This window comes from Hyla sarda, chromosome 3, assembly GCF_029499605.1.
Source record: "Hyla sarda isolate aHylSar1 chromosome 3, aHylSar1.hap1, whole genome shotgun sequence".
In the NCBI taxonomy this organism is placed as follows: Eukaryota; Metazoa; Chordata; class Amphibia; order Anura; family Hylidae; genus Hyla; species Hyla sarda.
The window spans coordinates 250,912,123-250,929,500 of record NC_079191.1 but is presented as its reverse complement, the minus strand read 5'-3'; the positions used below and the strand labels follow the sequence as shown (position 1 = coordinate 250,929,500).

The following is a 17,378-nucleotide window of genomic DNA, read 5'->3' as shown; positions in this document are numbered from 1 at the left end:
GAGGTGGATGTCAAGGAGAGCAGATTGCGGAATAATGGATCGTCGACCTGGAGGATGTCGATAGGTGGACTGAGGTGAGGAGGATGTCAAGGAGAACAGATGTTGAGGTAAGTGGTCAGAGGGTGAAGTGGTGGGAGGCGGTCGACTACATCGAATGGAGGCTTCTAGGTTGTCGATCTGCCAAAAGTGGTGTTGTGTCTGTTGCAACATGTGGGATGTTGAAAATAAAAAAATGGGAGTGTTTATTTGCCTTTTTTTTTTTTTATATTCAAGAAAAATGATCTCCCCCTCTAGTGCCTCCAGCCCATCACACACTTCCACATCACCAACCTTCTTCCTATCACAACTTCCTTCCCCACCACACCACTCACTTCCTTACCACCCACACCACCACCACAGCTATCCACACCTCCAACACCTTCTGGATGCCCAACCATCAACCACACACACACACACACACACACACACACACACACACCTTAACATACTCCATTGCCATGCTCTGCTGCCACAATTTCTCCAAACCAGCTTCAGTGTCTTCACAGGACTTGAACTGCCAACCTCTGTGCTCCAAGGCAGAATCTCTAACCACTAGACCGTGAGAGCTACTTGGAAAATGGCAAGGAGGACTGTGTTCTTGAACTGTCTTGACAAAAAAAGAGAAAACGAGCAGAGGGGGGCTCGAACCTAAGACCGAGCTACCTCTTAGGCTTGCAATATCTAAATTCGAGCCCCCCTCTCTTTATGGCACGCAGGACATGCAGATCATAAGTACTGGAACGATTGAGAGCTTTAAATGTAGGTAATGTACAAATCTGTATAACTTTTTGGCACCAGTTGATTTCCAAAAATACATTTTTTCCCACCGGTTCATATACATTTAACTGGGACAGTACAGGCTAGCCGAGAGCTAGGTAGGACTTAGGTTCGAGTCCCCCACTCTGTGCGCTTAATTTAGCCTTCCATGTCTTGTGGGGGTATAGCTCAGTGGTAGAGCATTTGACTGCAGATCAAGAGGTCCTTGGTTCAAATCCGAGTGCCCCCTAATCCCCCTTTTTTTTGCTTTCGAACTGAACCATATCCCACATATGTAGTTTATTGCTGAAAATTAGCAATGTCGAGGTACATGCGTGCCACATATTGCAGGGGTATAGCTCAGTGGTAGAGCCGGTTCAAGAGGTCCTTGGTTCAAATCCAAGTGCCCGCTAATGCACAATTTTTTCTTTACAGCTCAACCATATCTCATGTTTGTAGTTTATTGCAAAACATTTGCAATGTTGAGGTACAGACATTGTAAATTTTTTTGGGCCAAAAAAAAAAAAAAGGACCATAGAACTTCCTCTTGTAGCATACAGCAGCTGATAAGTATTGGAAGAGTTAAGAGCTTTAAATACAAGTCATTTCCAAATCTGTATAACTTTTTGGCACCGGTTAATAAAAAAAAAAAATTGCCACACGAGTATCCCTTTAAGATCCACGAATGTAACTTTAATCTTTTTGTGGTCTGACAAAACTTACATCTAAAAAAATAAGGTACGAGAACATGCCACCAACTACTCCAAACCCCTTAGAACACCGACATCCACATGTTTTTATATATGGACAATAAAAGCAAGGCCATTTCCTCCATCTGCTACCAAGGGGGTTCAAACCCATGAAGTTGAATTCAACCAATACAGCAGGGGATTTGAACAAACAACCTTCATGCTGCTAGGCTGCAAGGCTAACCACTGAGCTGTGAGGGATCTTGACACAGCGAGCAGAGTGCTAGATCCGTCTTAGGTTCGAGTAACCGCCCCGTACCAAAACCCTCCCCCCCCCTTCCTCTGTACATTTAATCTGTGTGCCAAAACAACCTAGACCTTGGTCGCCGCATTTGGTTGACAAGCAGCTCCCACGGCCTGGTGGTTAGAGCAGCAGCCTTGGAGTGCAGAGGTCGAGAGTTCGAATCCTGTGAAGATCGTGACGATGGAAGCTGTTAAAAGAGATGGATCGTGGACGATGTCGGTGGATAAATGGACTGAGGTGAGGTGGATGTCAAGGAGAGCAGATTGCGGGATAATGGATCGTGGACCTGGAGGATGTCGATGGGTGGACTGAGGTGAGGAGGATGTCAAGGAAAACAGATGTTGAGGTAAGTGGTGGGAGGTGGTTGACTACATCGAATGGAGGCTTCTAGATTGTCGATCTGCCAAAAGTGGTGTTGTGTCTGTTGCAACATGTGGGATGTTGAAAATAAAAAAAATGGGAGTGTTTATTTACCTTTTTCTTTTATATTCAAGAAAAATGATCTCCCCCTCTTGTGCCTCCAGCCCATCACACACTTCCACATCACCAACCTTCTTCCTATCACAACTTCCTTCCCACCCACACCACTCACTTCCTTACCACCCACACCACCACCACAGCTATCCACACCTCCTGGATGCCCAACCATCAACCACACACACACACACACACACACACACACACACTAACACTTACCTTAACATACTCCATTGCCATGCTCTGCTGCCACAAATTCTCCAAACCAGCTTCAGTGTCTTCACAGGACTTGAACTGCCAACCTCTGTGCTCCAAGGCAGAAGCTCTAACCACTAGACCGTGAGAGCTACTTGGAAAATGGCAAGGATGACTGTGGTCTAGACCTGCCCCGCCCCGCCCCAACCCCCCCCCCCCCTTCCTCTGTACAGTTACTCTGTGTGCCAAAACAACCTAGACCTCGGTCGCTGCGTTTGGTTGACAAGCAGCTCCCACGGCCTGGTGGTTAGAGCAGCAGCCTTGGAGTGCAGAGGTCGAGAGTTCGAATCCTGTGAAGATCGTGACGATGGAAGCTGTTAAAAGAGATGGATCGTGGATGATGTTGGTGGATAAATGGACTGAGGTGAGGTGGATGTCAAGGAGAGCAGATTGTGGAATAATGGATCGTGGACCTGGAGGATGTCGATAGGTGGACTGAGGTGAGGAGGATGTCAAGGAGAACAGATGTTGAGGTAAGTGGTCAGAGGGTGAAGTGGTGGGAGGTGGTCGACTACATCGAATGGAGGCTTCTAGGTTGTCGATCTGCCAAAAGTGGTGTTGTGTCTGTTGCAACATGTGGGATGTTGAAAATAAAAAAATGGGAGTGTTTATTTGCCTTTTTTTTTTTTATATTCAAGAAAAATGATCTCCCCCTCTAGTGCCTCCAGCCCATCACACACTTCCACATCACCAACCTTCTTCCTATCACACCTTCCTTCCCACCCACACCACTCACTTCCTTACCACCCACACCACCACCACAGCTATCCACACCTCCAACACCTTCTGGATGCCCAACCATCAACCACACACACACACACACACACACTAACACTTACCTTAACATACTCCATTGCCATGCTCTGCTGCCACAATTTCTTCAAACCAGCTTCAGTGTCTTCACAGGACTTGAACTGCCAACCTCTGTGCTCCAAGGCAGAAGCTCTAACCACTAGACCGTGAGAGCTACTTGGAAAATGGCAAGGAGGACTGTGGTCTTGAACTGTCTTGACAAAAAAAGAGAAAACGAGCAGAGGGGGGCTCGAACCTAAGACCGAGCTACCTCTTAGGCTTGCAATATCTAAATTCGAGCCCCCCTCTCTTTATGGCACGCAGGACATGCAGATCATAAGTACTGGAACGATTGAGAGCTTTAAATGTAGGTAATGTACAAATCTGTATAACTTTTTGGCACCAGTTGATTTCCAAAAATACATTTTTTCCCACCGGTTCATATACATTTAACTGGGACAGTACAGGCTAGCCGAGAGCTAGGTAGGACTTAGGTTCGAGTCCCCCACTCTGTGCGCTTAATTTAGCCTTCCATGTCTTGTGGGGGTATAGCTCAGTGGTAGAGCATTTGACTGCAGATCAAGAGGTCCTTGGTTCAAATCCGAGTGCCCCCTAATCCCCCTTTTTTTTGCTTTCGAACTGAACCATATCCCACATATGTAGTTTATTGCTGAAAATTAGCAATGTCGAGGTACATGCGTGCCACATATTGCAGGGGTATAGCTCAGTGGTAGAGCCGGTTCAAGAGGTCCTTGGTTCAAATCCAAGTGCCCGCTAATGCACAATTTTTTCTTTACAGCTCAACCATATCTCATGTTTGTAGTTTATTGCAAAACATTTGCAATGTTGAGGTACAGACATTGTAAATTTTTTTGGGCCAAAAAAAAAAAAAGGACCATAGAACTTCCTCTTGTAGCATACAGCAGCTGATAAGTATTGGAAGAGTTAAGAGCTTTAAATACAAGTCATTTCCAAATCTGTATAACTTTTTGGCACCGGTTAATAAAAAAAAAAAATTGCCACACGAGTATCCCTTTAAGATCCACGAATGTAACTTTAATCTTTTTGTGGTCTGACAAAACTTACAACTAAAAAAATAAGGTACGAGAACATGCCACCAACTACTCCAAACCCCTTAGAACACCGACATCCACATGTTTTTATATATGGACAATAAAAGCAAGGCCATTTCCTCCATCTGCTACCAAGGGGGTTCAAACCCATGAAGTTGGATTCAACCAATACAGCAGGGGATTTGAACAAACAACCTTCATGCTGCTAGGCTGCAAGGCTAACCACTGAGCTGTGAGGGATCTTGACACAGCGAGCAGAGTGCTAGATCCGTTGTAGGTTCGAGTAACCGCCCCGTACCAAAACCCTCCCCCCCCCCCCCCTTCCTCTGTACATTTAATCTGTGTGCCAAAACAACCTAGACCTTGGTCGCCGCATATGGTTGACAAGCAGCTCCCACAGCCTGGTGGTTAGAGCAGCAGCCTTGGAGTGCAGAGGTCGAGAGTTCGAATCCTGTGAAGATCGTGACGATGGAAGCTGTTAAAAGAGATGGATCGTGGACGATGTCGGTGCATAAATGGACTGAGGTGAGGTGGATGTCAAGGAGAGCAGATTGCGGAATAATGGATCGTGGACCTGGAGGATGTCGATGGGTGGACTGAGGTGAGGAGGATGTCAAGGAAAACAGATGTTGAGGTAAGTGGTCAGAGGGTGAAGTGGTGGGAGGTGGTTGACTACATCGAATGGAGGCTTCTAGATTGTCGATCTGCCAAAAGTGGTGTTGTGTCTGTTGCAACATGTGGGATGTTGAAAATAAAAAAAATGGGAGTGTTTATTTACCTTTTTCTTTTATATTCAAGAAAAATGATCTCCCCCTCTTGTGCCTCCAGCCCATCACACACTTCCACATCACCAACCTTCTTCCTATCACAACTTCCTTCCCACCCACACCACTCACTTCCTTACCACCCACACCACCACCACAGCTATCCACACCTCCTGGATGCCCAACCATCAACCACACACACACACACACACACTAACACTTACCTTAACATACTCCATTGCCATGCTCTGCTGCCACAATTTCTCCAAACCAGCTTCAGTGTCTTCACAGGACTTGAACTGCCAACCTCTGTGCTCCAAGGCAGAAGCTCTAACCACTAGACCGTGAGAGCTACTTGGAAAATGGCAAGGATGACTGTGGTCTAGACCTGCCCCGCCCCGCCCCAACCCCCCCCCCCCCCCCTTCCTCTGTACAGTTACTCTGTGTGCCAAAACAACCTAGACCTCGGTCGCTGCATTTGGTTGACAAGCAGCTCCCACGGCCTGGTGGTTAGAGCAGCAGCCTTGGAGTGCAGAGTTCGAGAGTTCGAACCCTGTGAAGATCGTGACGATGGAAGCTGTTAAAAGAGATGGATCGTGGATGATGTTGGTGGATAAATGGACTGAGGTGAGGTGGATGTCAAGGAGAGCAGATTGCGGAATAATGGATCGTCGACCTGGAGGATGTCGATAGGTGGACTGAGGTGAGGAGGATGTCAAGGAGAACAGATGTTGAGGTAAGTGGTCAGAGGGTGAAGTGGTGGGAGGCGGTCGACTACATCGAATGGAGGCTTCTAGGTTGTCGATCTGCCAAAAGTGGTGTTGTGTCTGTTGCAACATGTGGGATGTTGAAAATAAAAAAATGGGAGTGTTTATTTGCCTTTTTTTTTTTTTATATTCAAGAAAAATGATCTCCCCCTCTAGTGCCTCCAGCCCATCACACACTTCCACATCACCAACCTTCTTCCTATCACACCTTCCTTCCCACCCACACCACTCACTTCCTTACCACCCACACCACCACCACAGCTATCCACACCTCCAACACCTTCTGGATGCCCAACCATCAACCACACACACACACTAACACTTACCTTAACATACTCCATTGCCATGCTCTGCTGCCACAATTTCTCCAAACCAGCTTCAGTGTCTTCACAGGACTTGAACTGCCAACCTCTGTGCTCCAAGGCAGAAGCTCTAACCACTAGACCGTGAGAGCTACTTGGAAAATGGCAAGGAGGACTGTGGTCTTGAACTGTCTTGACAAAAAAAGAGAAAACGAGCAGAGGGGGGCTCGAACCTAAGACCGAGCTACCTCTTAGGCTTGCAATATCTAAATTCGAGCCCCCCTCTCTTTATGGCACGCAGGACATGCAGATCATAAGTACTGGAACGATTGAGAGCTTTAAATGTAGGTAATGTACAAATCTGTATAACTTTTTGGCACCAGTTGATTTCCAAAAATACATTTTTTCCCACCGGTTCATATACATTTAACTGGGACAGTACAGGCTAGCCGAGAGCTAGGTAGGACTTAGGTTCGAGTCCCCCACTCTGTGCGCTTAATTTAGCCTTCCATGTCTTGTGGGGGTATAGCTCAGTGGTAGAGCATTTGACTGCAGATCAAGAGGTCCTTGGTTCAAATCCGAGTGCCCCCTAATCCCCCTTTTTTTTGCTTTCGAACTGAACCATATCCCACATATGTAGTTTATTGCTGAAAATTAGCAATGTCGAGGTACATGCGTGCCACATATTGCAGGGGTATAGCTCAGTGGTAGAGCCGGTTCAAGAGGTCCTTGGTTCAAATCCAAGTGCCCGCTAATGCACAATTTTTTCTTTACAGCTCAACCATATCTCATGTTTGTAGTTTATTGCAAAACATTTGCAATGTTGAGGTACAGACATTGTAAATTTTTTTGGGCCAAAAAAAAAAAAAAGGACCATAGAACTTCCTCTTGTAGCATACAGCAGCTGATAAGTATTGGAAGAGTTAAGAGCTTTAAATACAAGTCATTTCCAAATCTGTATAACTTTTTGGCACCGGTTAATAAAAAAAAAAAATTGCCACACGAGTATCCCTTTAAGATCCACGAATGTAACTTTAATCTTTTTGTGGTCTGACAAAACTTACATCTAAAAAAATAAGGTACGAGAACATGCCACCAACTACTCCAAACCCCTTAGAACACCGACATCCACATGTTTTTATATATGGACAATAAAAGCAAGGCCATTTCCTCCATCTGCTACCAAGGGGGTTCAAACCCATGAAGTTGAATTCAACCAATACAGCAGGGGATTTGAACAAACAACCTTCATGCTGCTAGGCTGCAAGGCTAACCACTGAGCTGTGAGGGATCTTGACACAGCGAGCAGAGTGCTAGATCCGTCTTAGGTTCGAGTAACCGCCCCGTACCAAAACCCTCCCCCCCCCTTCCTCTGTACATTTAATCTGTGTGCCAAAACAACCTAGACCTCGGTCGCTGCATTTGGTTGACAAGCAGCTCCCATGGCCTGGTGGTTAGAGCAGCAGCCTTGGAGTGCAGAGTTCGACAGTTCGAACCCTGTGAAGATCGTGACGATGGAAGCTGTTAAAAGAGATGGATCGTGGATGATGTTGGTGGATAAATGGACTGAGGTGAGGTGGATGTCAAGGAGAGCAGATTGCGGAATAATGGATCGTCGACCTGGAGGATGTCGATAGGTGGACTGAGGTGAGGAGGATGTCAAGGAGAACAGATGTTGAGGTAAGTGGTCAGAGGGTGAAGTGGTGGGAGGCGGTCGACTACATCGAATGGAGGCTTCTAGGTTGTCGATCTGCCAAAAGTGGTGTTGTGTCTGTTGCAACATGTGGGATGTTGAAAATAAAAAAATGGGAGTGTTTATTTGCCTTTTTTTTTTTTTATATTCAAGAAAAATGATCTCCCCCTCTAGTGCCTCCAGCCCATCACACACTTCCACATCACCAACCTTCTTCCTATCACAACTTCCTTCCCCACCACACCACTCACTTCCTTACCACCCACACCACCACCACAGCTATCCACACCTCCAACACCTTCTGGATGCCCAACCATCAACCACACACACACACACTAACACTTACCTTAACATACTCCATTGCCATGCTCTGCTGCCACAATTTCTCCAAACCAGCTTCAGTGTCTTCACAGGACTTGAACTGCCAACCTCTGTGCTCCAAGGCAGAAGCTCTAACCACTAGACCGTGAGAGCTACTTGGAAAATGGCAAGGAGGACTGTGGTCTAGACCTGCCCTGCCCCGCCCCGCCCCAACCCCCCCCCCCTTCCTCTGTACAGTTACTCTGTGTGCCAAAACAACCTAGACCTCGGTCGCTGCATTTGGTTGACAAGCAGCTCCCACGGCCTGGTGGTTAGAGCAGCAGCCTTGGAGTGCAGAGGTCGAGAGTTCGAACCCTGTGAAGATCGTGACGATGGAAGCTGTTAAAAGAGATGGATCGTGGATGATGTCGGTGGATAAATGGACTGAGGTGAGGTGGATGTCAAGGAGAGCAGATTGCGGAATAATGGATCGTTGACCTGGAGGATGTCGATAGGTGGACTGAGGTGAGGAGGATGTCAAGGAGAACAGATGTTGAGGTAAGTGGTCAGAGGGTGAAGTGGTGGGAGGTGGTCGACTACATCGAATGGAGGCTTCTAGGTTGTCGATCTGCCAAAAGTGGTGTTGTGTCTGTTGCAACATGTGGGATGTTGAAAATAAAAAAATGGGAGTGTTTATTTGCCTTTTTTTTTTTTTTATATTCAAGAAAAATGATCTCCCCCTCTAGTGCCTCCAGCCCATCACACACTTCCACATCACCAACCTTCTTCCTATCACACCTTCCTTCCCACCCACACCACTCACTTCCTTACCACCCACACCACCACCACAGCTATCCACACCTCCAACACCTTCTGGATGCCCAACCATCAACCACACACACACACACACACACACACACACACACACACACACACACACACACACACTCCATTGCCATGCTCTGCTGCCACAATTTCTCCAAACCAGCTTCAGTGTCTTCACAGGACTTGAACTGCCAACCTCTGTGCTCCAAGGCAGAAGCTCTAACCACTAGACCATGAGAGCTACTTGGAAAATGGCAAGGATGACTGTGGTCTAGACCTGCCCCGCCCCGCCCCAACCCCCCCCCCCCCCCTTCCTCTGTACAGTTACTCTGTGTGCCAAAACAACCTAGACCTCGGTCGCTGCATTTGGTTGACAAGCAGCTCCCACGGCCTGGTGGTTAGAGCAGCAGCCTTGGAGTGCAGAGGTCGAGAGTTCGAATCCTGTGAAGATCGTGACGATGGAAGCTGTTAAAAGAGATGGATCGTGGATGATGTCGGTGGATAAATGGACTGAGGTGAGGTGGATGTCAAGGAGAGCAGATTGCGGAATAATGGATCGTCGACCTGGAGGATGTCGATAGGTGGACTGAGGTGAGGAGGATGTCAAGGAGAACAGATGTTGAGGTAAGTGGTCAGAGGGTGAAGTGGTGGGAGGTGGTCGACTACATCGAATGGAGGCTTCTAGGTTGTCGATCTGCCAAAAGTGGTGTTGTGTCTGTTGCAACATGTGGGATGTTGAAAATAAAAAAATGGGAGTGTTTATTTGCCTTTTTTTTTTTTTTATATTCAAGAAAAATGATCTCCCCCTCTAGTGCCTCCAGCCCATCACACACTTCCACATCACCAACCTTCTTCCTATCACACCTTCCTTCCCAACCACACCACTCACTTCCTTACCACCCACACCACCACCACAGCTATCCACACCTCCAACACCTTCTGGATGCCCAACCATCAACCACACACACACACACACACACACACACACACACACACACACACCTTAACATACTCCATTGCCATGCTCTGCTGCCACAATTTCTCCAAACCAGCTTCAGTGTCTTCACAGGACTTGAACTGCCAACCTCTGTGCTCCAAGGCAGAAGCTCTAACCACTAGACCGTGAGAGCTACTTGGAAAATGGCAAGGATGACTGTGGTCTAGACCTGCCCCGCCCCGCCCCAACCCCCCCCCCCCCCCCCTTCCTCTGTACAGTTACTCTGTGTGCCAAAACAACCTAGACCTCGGTCGCTGCATTTGGTTGACAAGCAGCTCCCACGGCCTGGTGGTTAGAGCAGCAGCCTTGGAGTGCAGAGGTCGAGAGTTCGAATCCTGTGAAGATCGTGACGATGGAAGCTGTTAAAAGAGATGGATCATGGATGATGTCGGTGGATAAATGGACTGAGGTGAGGTGGATGTCAAGGAGAGCAGATTGTGGAATAATGGATCGTGGACCTGGAGGATGTCAAGGAGAACAGATGTTGAGGTAAGTGGTCAGAGGGTGAAGTGGTGGGAGGTGGTCGACTACATCGAATGGAGGCTTCTAGGTTGTCGATCTGCCAAAAGTGGTGTTGTGTCTGTTGCAACATGTGGGATGTTGAAAATAAAAAAATGGGAGTGTTTATTTGCCTTTTTTTTTTTTATATTCAAGAAAAATGATCTCCCCCTCTAGTGCCTCCAGCCCATCACACACTTCCACATCACCAACCTTCTTCCTATCACACCTTCCTTCCCACCCACACCACTCACTTCCTTACCACCCACACCACCACCACAGCTATCCACACCTCCAACACCTTCTGGATGCCCAACCATCAACCACACACACACACACACACCTTAACATACTCCATTGCCATGCTCTGCTGCCACAATTTCTCCAAACCAGCTTCAGTGTCTTCACAGGACTTGAACTGCCAACCTCTGTGCTCCAAGGCAGAAGCTCTAACCACTAGACCGTGAGAGCTACTTGGAAAATGGCAAGGAGGACTGTGGTCTTGAACTGTCTTGACAAAAAAAGAGAAAACGAGCAGAGGGGGGCTCGAACCTAAGACCGAGCTACCTCTTAGGCTTGCAATATCTAAATTCGAGCCCCCCTCTCTTTATGGCACGCAGGACATGCAGATCATAAGTACTGGAACGATTGAGAGCTTTAAATGTAGGTAATGTACAAATCTGTATAACTTTTTGGCACCAGTTGATTTCCAAAAATACATTTTTTCCCACCGGTTCATATACATTTAACTGGGACAGTACAGGCTAGCCGAGAGCTAGGTAGGACTTAGGTTCGAGTCCCCCACTCTGTGCGCTTAATTTAGCCTTCCATGTCTTGTGGGGGTATAGCTCAGTGGTAGAGCATTTGACTGCAGATCAAGAGGTCCTTGGTTCAAATCCGAGTGCCCCCTAATCCCCCTTTTTTTTGCTTTCGAACTGAACCATATCCCACATATGTAGTTTATTGCTGAAAATTAGCAATGTCGAGGTACATGCGTGCCACATATTGCAGGGGTATAGCTCAGTGGTAGAGCCGGTTCAAGAGGTCCTTGGTTCAAATCCAAGTACCCGCTAATGCACAATTTTTTCTTTACAGCTCAACCATATCTCATGTTTGTAGTTTATTGCAAAACATTTGCAATGTTGAGGTACAGACATTGTAAATTTTTTTGGGCCAAAAAAAAAAAAAGGACCATAGAACTTCCTCTTGTAGCATACAGCAGCTGATAAGTATTGGAAGAGTTAAGAGCTTTAAATACAAGTCATTTCCAAATCTGTATAACTTTTTGGCACCGGTTAATAAAAAAAAAAAATTGCCACACGAGTATCCCTTTAAGATCCACGAATGTAACTTTAATCTTTTTGTGGTCTGACAAAACTTACATCTAAAAAAATAAGGTACGAGAACATGCCACCAACTACTCCAAACCCCTTAGAACACCGACATCCACATGTTTTTATATATATGGACAATAAAAGCAAGGCCATTTCCTCCATCTGCTACCAAGGGGGTTCAAACCCATGAAGTTGAATTCAACCAATACAGCAGGGGATTTGAACAAACAACCTTCATGCTGCTAGGCTGCAAGGCTAACCACTGAGCTGTGAGGGATCTTGACACAGCGAGCAGAGTGCTAGATCCGTCTTAGGTTCGAGTAACCGCCCCGTACCAAAACCCTCCCCCCCCCCCCTTCCTCTGTACATTTAATCTGTGTGCCAAAACAACCTAGACCTTGGTCGCCGCATTTGGTTGACAAGCAGCTCCCACAGCCTGGTGGTTAGAGCAGCAGCCTTGGAGTGCAGAGGTCGAGAGTTCGAATCCTGTGAAGATCGTGACGATGGAAGCTGTTAAAAGAGATGGATCGTGGACGATGTCGGTGCATAAATGGACTGAGGTGAGGTGGATGTCAAGGAGAGCAGATTGCGGAATAATGGATCGTGGACCTGGAGGATGTCGATGGGTGGACTGAGGTGAGGAGGATGTCAAGGAAAACAGATGTTGAGGTAAGTGGTCAGAGGGTGAAGTGGTGGGAGGTGGTTGACTACATCGAATGGAGGCTTCTAGATTGTTGATCTGCCAAAAGTGGTGTTGTGTCTGTTGCAACATGTGGGATGTTGAAAATAAAAAAAATGGGAGGGTTTATTTACCTTTTTCTTTTTTATATTCAAGAAAAATGATCTCCCCCTCTTGTGCCTCCAGCCCATCACACACTTCCACATCACCAACCTTCTTCCTATCACAACTTCCTTCCCACCCACACCACTCACTTCCTTACCACCCACACCACCACCACAGCTATCCACACCTCCTGGATGCCCAACCATCAACCACACACACACACACTAACACTTACCTTAACATACTCCATTGCCATGCTCTGCTGCCACAATTTCTCCAAACCAGCTTCAGTGTCTTCACAGGACTTGAACTGCCAACCTCTGTGCTCCAAGGCAGAAGCTCTAACCACTAGACCGTGAGAGCTACTTGGAAAATGGCAAGGATGACTGTGGTCTAGACCTGCCCCGCCCCGCCCCAACCCCCCCCCCCCTTCCTCTGTACAGTTACTCTGTGTGCCAAAACAACCTAGACCTCGGTCGCTGCATTTGGTTGACAAGCAGCTCCCACGGCCTGGTGGTTAGAGCAGCAGCCTTGGAGTGCAGAGGTCGAGAGTTCGAATCCTGTGAAGATCGTGACGATGGAAGCTGTTAAAAGAGATGGATCATGGATGATGTCGGTGGATAAATGGACTGAGGTGAGGTGGATGTCAAGGAGAGCAGATTGCGGAATAATGGATCGTGGACCTGGAGGATGTCAAGGAGAACAGATGTTGAGGTAAGTGGTCAGAGGGTGAAGTGGTGGGAGGTGGTCGACTACATCGAATGGAGGCTTCTAGGTTGTCGATCTGCCAAAAGTGGTGTTGTGTCTGTTGCAACATGTGGGATGTTGAAAATAAAAAAATGGGAGTGTTTATTTGCCTTTTTTTTTTTTTTATATTCAAGAAAAATGATCTCCCCCTCTAGTGCCTCCAGCCCATCACACACTTCCACATCACCAACCTTCTTCCTATCACAACTTCCTTCCCACCCACACCACACCACTCACTTCCTTACCACCCACACCACCACCACAGCTATCCACACCTCCAACACCTTCTGGATGCCCAACCATCAACCACACACACACACACACACACACTAACACTTACCTTAACATACTCCATTGCCATGCTCTGCTGCCACAATTTCTCCAAACCAGCTTCAGTGTCTTCACAGGACTTGAACTGCCAACCTCTGTGCTCCAAGGCAGAAGCTCTAACCACTAGACCGTGAGAGCTACTTGGAAAATGGCAAGGAGGACTGTGGTCTTGAACTGTCTTGACAAAAAAAGAGAAAACGAGCAGAGGGGGGCTCGAACCTAAGACCGAGCTACCTCTTAGGCTTGCAATATCTAAATTCGAGCCCCCCTCTCTTTATGGCACGCAGGACATGCAGATCATAAGTACTGGAACGATTGAGAGCTTTAAATGTAGGTAATGTACAAATCTGTATAACTTTTTGGCACCAGTTGATTTCCAAAAATACATTTTTTCCCACCGGTTCATATACATTTAACTGGGACAGTACAGGCTAGCCGAGAGCTAGGTAGGACTTAGGTTCGAGTCCCCCACTCTGTGCGCTTAATTTAGCCTTCCATGTCTTGTGGGGGTATAGCTCAGTGGTAGAGCATTTGACTGCAGATCAAGAGGTCCTTGGTTCAAATCCGAGTGCCCCCTAATCCCCCTTTTTTTTGCTTTCGAACTGAACCATATCCCACATATGTAGTTTATTGCTGAAAATTAGCAATGTCGAGGTACATGCGTGCCACATATTGCAGGGGTATAGCTCAGTGGTAGAGCCGGTTCAAGAGGTCCTTGGTTCAAATCCAAGTGCCCGCTAATGCACAATTTTTTCTTTACAGCTCAACCATATCTCATGTTTGTAGTTTATTGCAAAACATTTGCAATGTTGAGGTACAGACATTGTAAATTTTTTTGGGCCAAAAAAAAAAAAAAGGACCATAGAACTTCCTCTTGTAGCATACAGCAGCTGATAAGTATTGGAAGAGTTAAGAGCTTTAAATACAAGTCATTTCCAAATCTGTATAACTTTTTGGCACCGGTTAATAAAAAAAAAAATTGCCACACGAGTATCCCTTTAAGATCCACGAATGTAACTTTAATCTTTTTGTGGTCTGACAAAACTTACATCTAAAAAAATAAGGTACGAGAACATGCCACCAACTACTCCAAACCCCTTAGAACACCGACATCCACATGTTTTTATATATGGACAATAAAAGCAAGGCCATTTCCTCCATCTGCTACCAAGGGGGTTCAAACCCATGAAGTTGAATTCAACCAATACAGCAGGGGATTTGAACAAACAACCTTCATGCTGCTAGGCTGCAAGGCTAACCACTGAGCTGTGAGGGATCTTGACACAGCGAGCAGAGTGCTAGATCAGTCTTAGGTTCGAGTAACCGCCCCGTACCAAAACCCTCCCCCCCCCTTCCTCTGTACATTTAATCTGTGTGCCAAAACAACCTAGACCTTGGTCGCCGCATTTGGTTGACAAGCAGCTCCCACGGCCTGGTGGTTAGAGCAGCAGCCTTGGAGTGCAGAGGTCGAGAGTTCGAATCCTGTGAAGATCGTGACGATGGAAGCTGTTAAAAGAGATGGATCGTGGACGATGTCGGTGGATAAATGGACTGAGGTGAGGTGGATGTCAAGGAGAGCAGATTGCGGAATAATGGATCGTGGACCTGGAGGATGTCGATGGGTGGACTGAGGTGAGGAGGATGTCAAGGAAAACAGATGTTGAGGTAAGTGGTCAGAGGGTGAAGTGGTGGGAGGTGGTTGACTACATCGAATGGAGGCTTCTAGATTGTCGATCTGCCAAAAGTGGTGTTGTGTCTGTTGCAACATGTGGGATGTTGAAAATAAAAAAAATGGGAGTGTTTATTTACCTTTTTCTTTTATATTCAAGAAAAATGATCTCCCCCTCTTGTGCCTCCAGCCCATCACACACTTCCACATCACCAACCTTCTTCCTATCACAACTTCCTTCCCACCCACACCACTCACTTCCTTACCACCCACACCACCACCACAGCTATCCACACCTCCTGGATGCCCAACCATCAACCACACACACACACACACACACACTAACACTTACCTTAACATACTCCATTGCCATGCTCTGCTGCCACAATTTCTCCAAACCAGCTTCAGTGTCTTCACAGGACTTGAACTGCCAACCTCTGTGCTCCACGGCAGAAGCTCTAACCACTAGACCGTGAGAGCTACTTGGAAAATGGCAAGGATGACTGTGGTCTAGACCTGCCCCGCCCCGCCCCAACCCCCCCCCCCCCTTCCTCTGTACAGTTACTCTGTGTGCCAAAACAACCTAGACCTCGGTCGCTGCATTTGGTTGACAAGCAGCTCCCACGGCCTGGTGGTTAGAGCAGCAGCCTTGGAGTGCAGAGGTCGAGAGTTCGAATCCTGTGAAGATCGTGACGATGGAAGCTGTTAAAAGAGATGGATCGTGGATGATGTCGGTGGATAAATGGACTGAGGTGAGGTGGATGTCAAGGAGAGCAGATTGCGGAATAATGGATCGTGGACCTGGAGGATGTCGATAGGTGGACTGAGGTGAGGAGGATGTCAAGGAGAACAGATGTTGAGGTAAGTGGTCAGAGGGTGAAGTGGTGGGAGGTGGTCGACTACATCGAATGGAGGCTTCTAGGTTGTCGATCTGCCAAAAGTGGTGTTGTGTCTGTTGCAACATGTGGGATGTTGAAAATAAAAAAATGGGAGTGTTTATTTGCCTTTTTTTTTTTATATTCAAGAAAAATGATCTCCCCCTCTAGTGCCTCCAGCCCATCACACACTTCCACATCACCAACCTTCTTCCTATCACACCTTCCTTCCCACCCACACCACTCACTTCCTTACCACCCACACCACCACCACAGCTATCCACACCTCCAACACCTTCTGGATGCCCAACCATCAACCACACACACTAACACTTACCTTAACATACTCCATTGCCATGCTCTGCTGCCACAATTTCTCCAAACCAGCTTCAGTGTCTTCACAGGACTTGAACTGCCAACCTCTGTGCTCCAAGGCAGAAGCTCTAACCACTAGACCGTGAGAGCTACTTGGAAAATGGCAAGGAGGACTGTGGTCTTGAACTGTCTTGACAAAAAAAGAGAAAACGAGCAGAGGGGGGCTCGAACCTAAGACCGAGCTACCTCTTAGGCTTGCAATATCTAAATTCGAGCCCCCCTCTCTTTATGGCACGCAGGACATGCAGATCATAAGTACTGGAACGATTGAGAGCTTTAAATGTAGGTAATGTACAAATCTGTATAACTTTTTGGCACCAGTTGATTTCCAAAAATACATTTTTTCCCACCGGTTCATATACATTTAACTGGGACAGTACAGGCTAGCCGAGAGCTAGGTAGGACTTAGGTTCGAGTCCCCCACTCTGTGCGCTTAATTTAGCCTTCCATGTCTTGTGGGGGTATAGCTCAGTGGTAGAGCATTTGACTGCAGATCAAGAGGTCCTTGGTTCAAATCCGAGTGCCCCCTAATCCCCCTTTTTTTTGCTTTCGAACTGAACCATATCCCACATATGTAGTTTATTGCTGAAAATTAGCAATGTCGAGGTACATGCGTGCCACATATTGCAGGGGTATAGCTCAGTGGTAGAGCCGGTTCAAGAGGTCCTTGGTTCAAATCCAAGTGCCCGCTAATGCACAATTTTTTCTTTACAGCTCAACCATATCTCATGTT

General features: G+C 47.0%; 6 non-coding genes across 6 annotated transcripts; all 6 read left to right on the top strand.

The window, feature by feature from the left end:
• The first annotated feature begins 973 nt into the window (after positions 1-973).
• Positions 974-1,045, top strand: TRNAC-GCA (transfer RNA cysteine (anticodon GCA)). Its single transcript has one exon. It is a non-coding gene; the product is annotated as a tRNA-Cys (tRNA).
• Positions 1,046-3,854: 2,809 nt separating this feature from the next.
• TRNAC-GCA (transfer RNA cysteine (anticodon GCA)) lies at positions 3,855-3,926 on the top strand. Its single transcript has one exon. It is a non-coding gene; the product is annotated as a tRNA-Cys (tRNA).
• A 2,811-nt stretch (positions 3,927-6,737) lies between these two features.
• TRNAC-GCA (transfer RNA cysteine (anticodon GCA)) lies at positions 6,738-6,809 on the top strand. The gene has a single exon. It is a non-coding gene; the product is annotated as a tRNA-Cys (tRNA).
• A 4,560-nt stretch (positions 6,810-11,369) lies between these two features.
• Positions 11,370-11,441, top strand: TRNAC-GCA (transfer RNA cysteine (anticodon GCA)). Its single transcript has one exon. It is a non-coding gene; the product is annotated as a tRNA-Cys (tRNA).
• Positions 11,442-14,231: 2,790 nt separating this feature from the next.
• TRNAC-GCA (transfer RNA cysteine (anticodon GCA)) lies at positions 14,232-14,303 on the top strand. Its single transcript has one exon. It is a non-coding gene; the product is annotated as a tRNA-Cys (tRNA).
• A 2,799-nt stretch (positions 14,304-17,102) lies between these two features.
• TRNAC-GCA (transfer RNA cysteine (anticodon GCA)) lies at positions 17,103-17,174 on the top strand. Its single transcript has one exon. It is a non-coding gene; the product is annotated as a tRNA-Cys (tRNA).
• Positions 17,175-17,378: the final 204 nt, after the last annotated feature.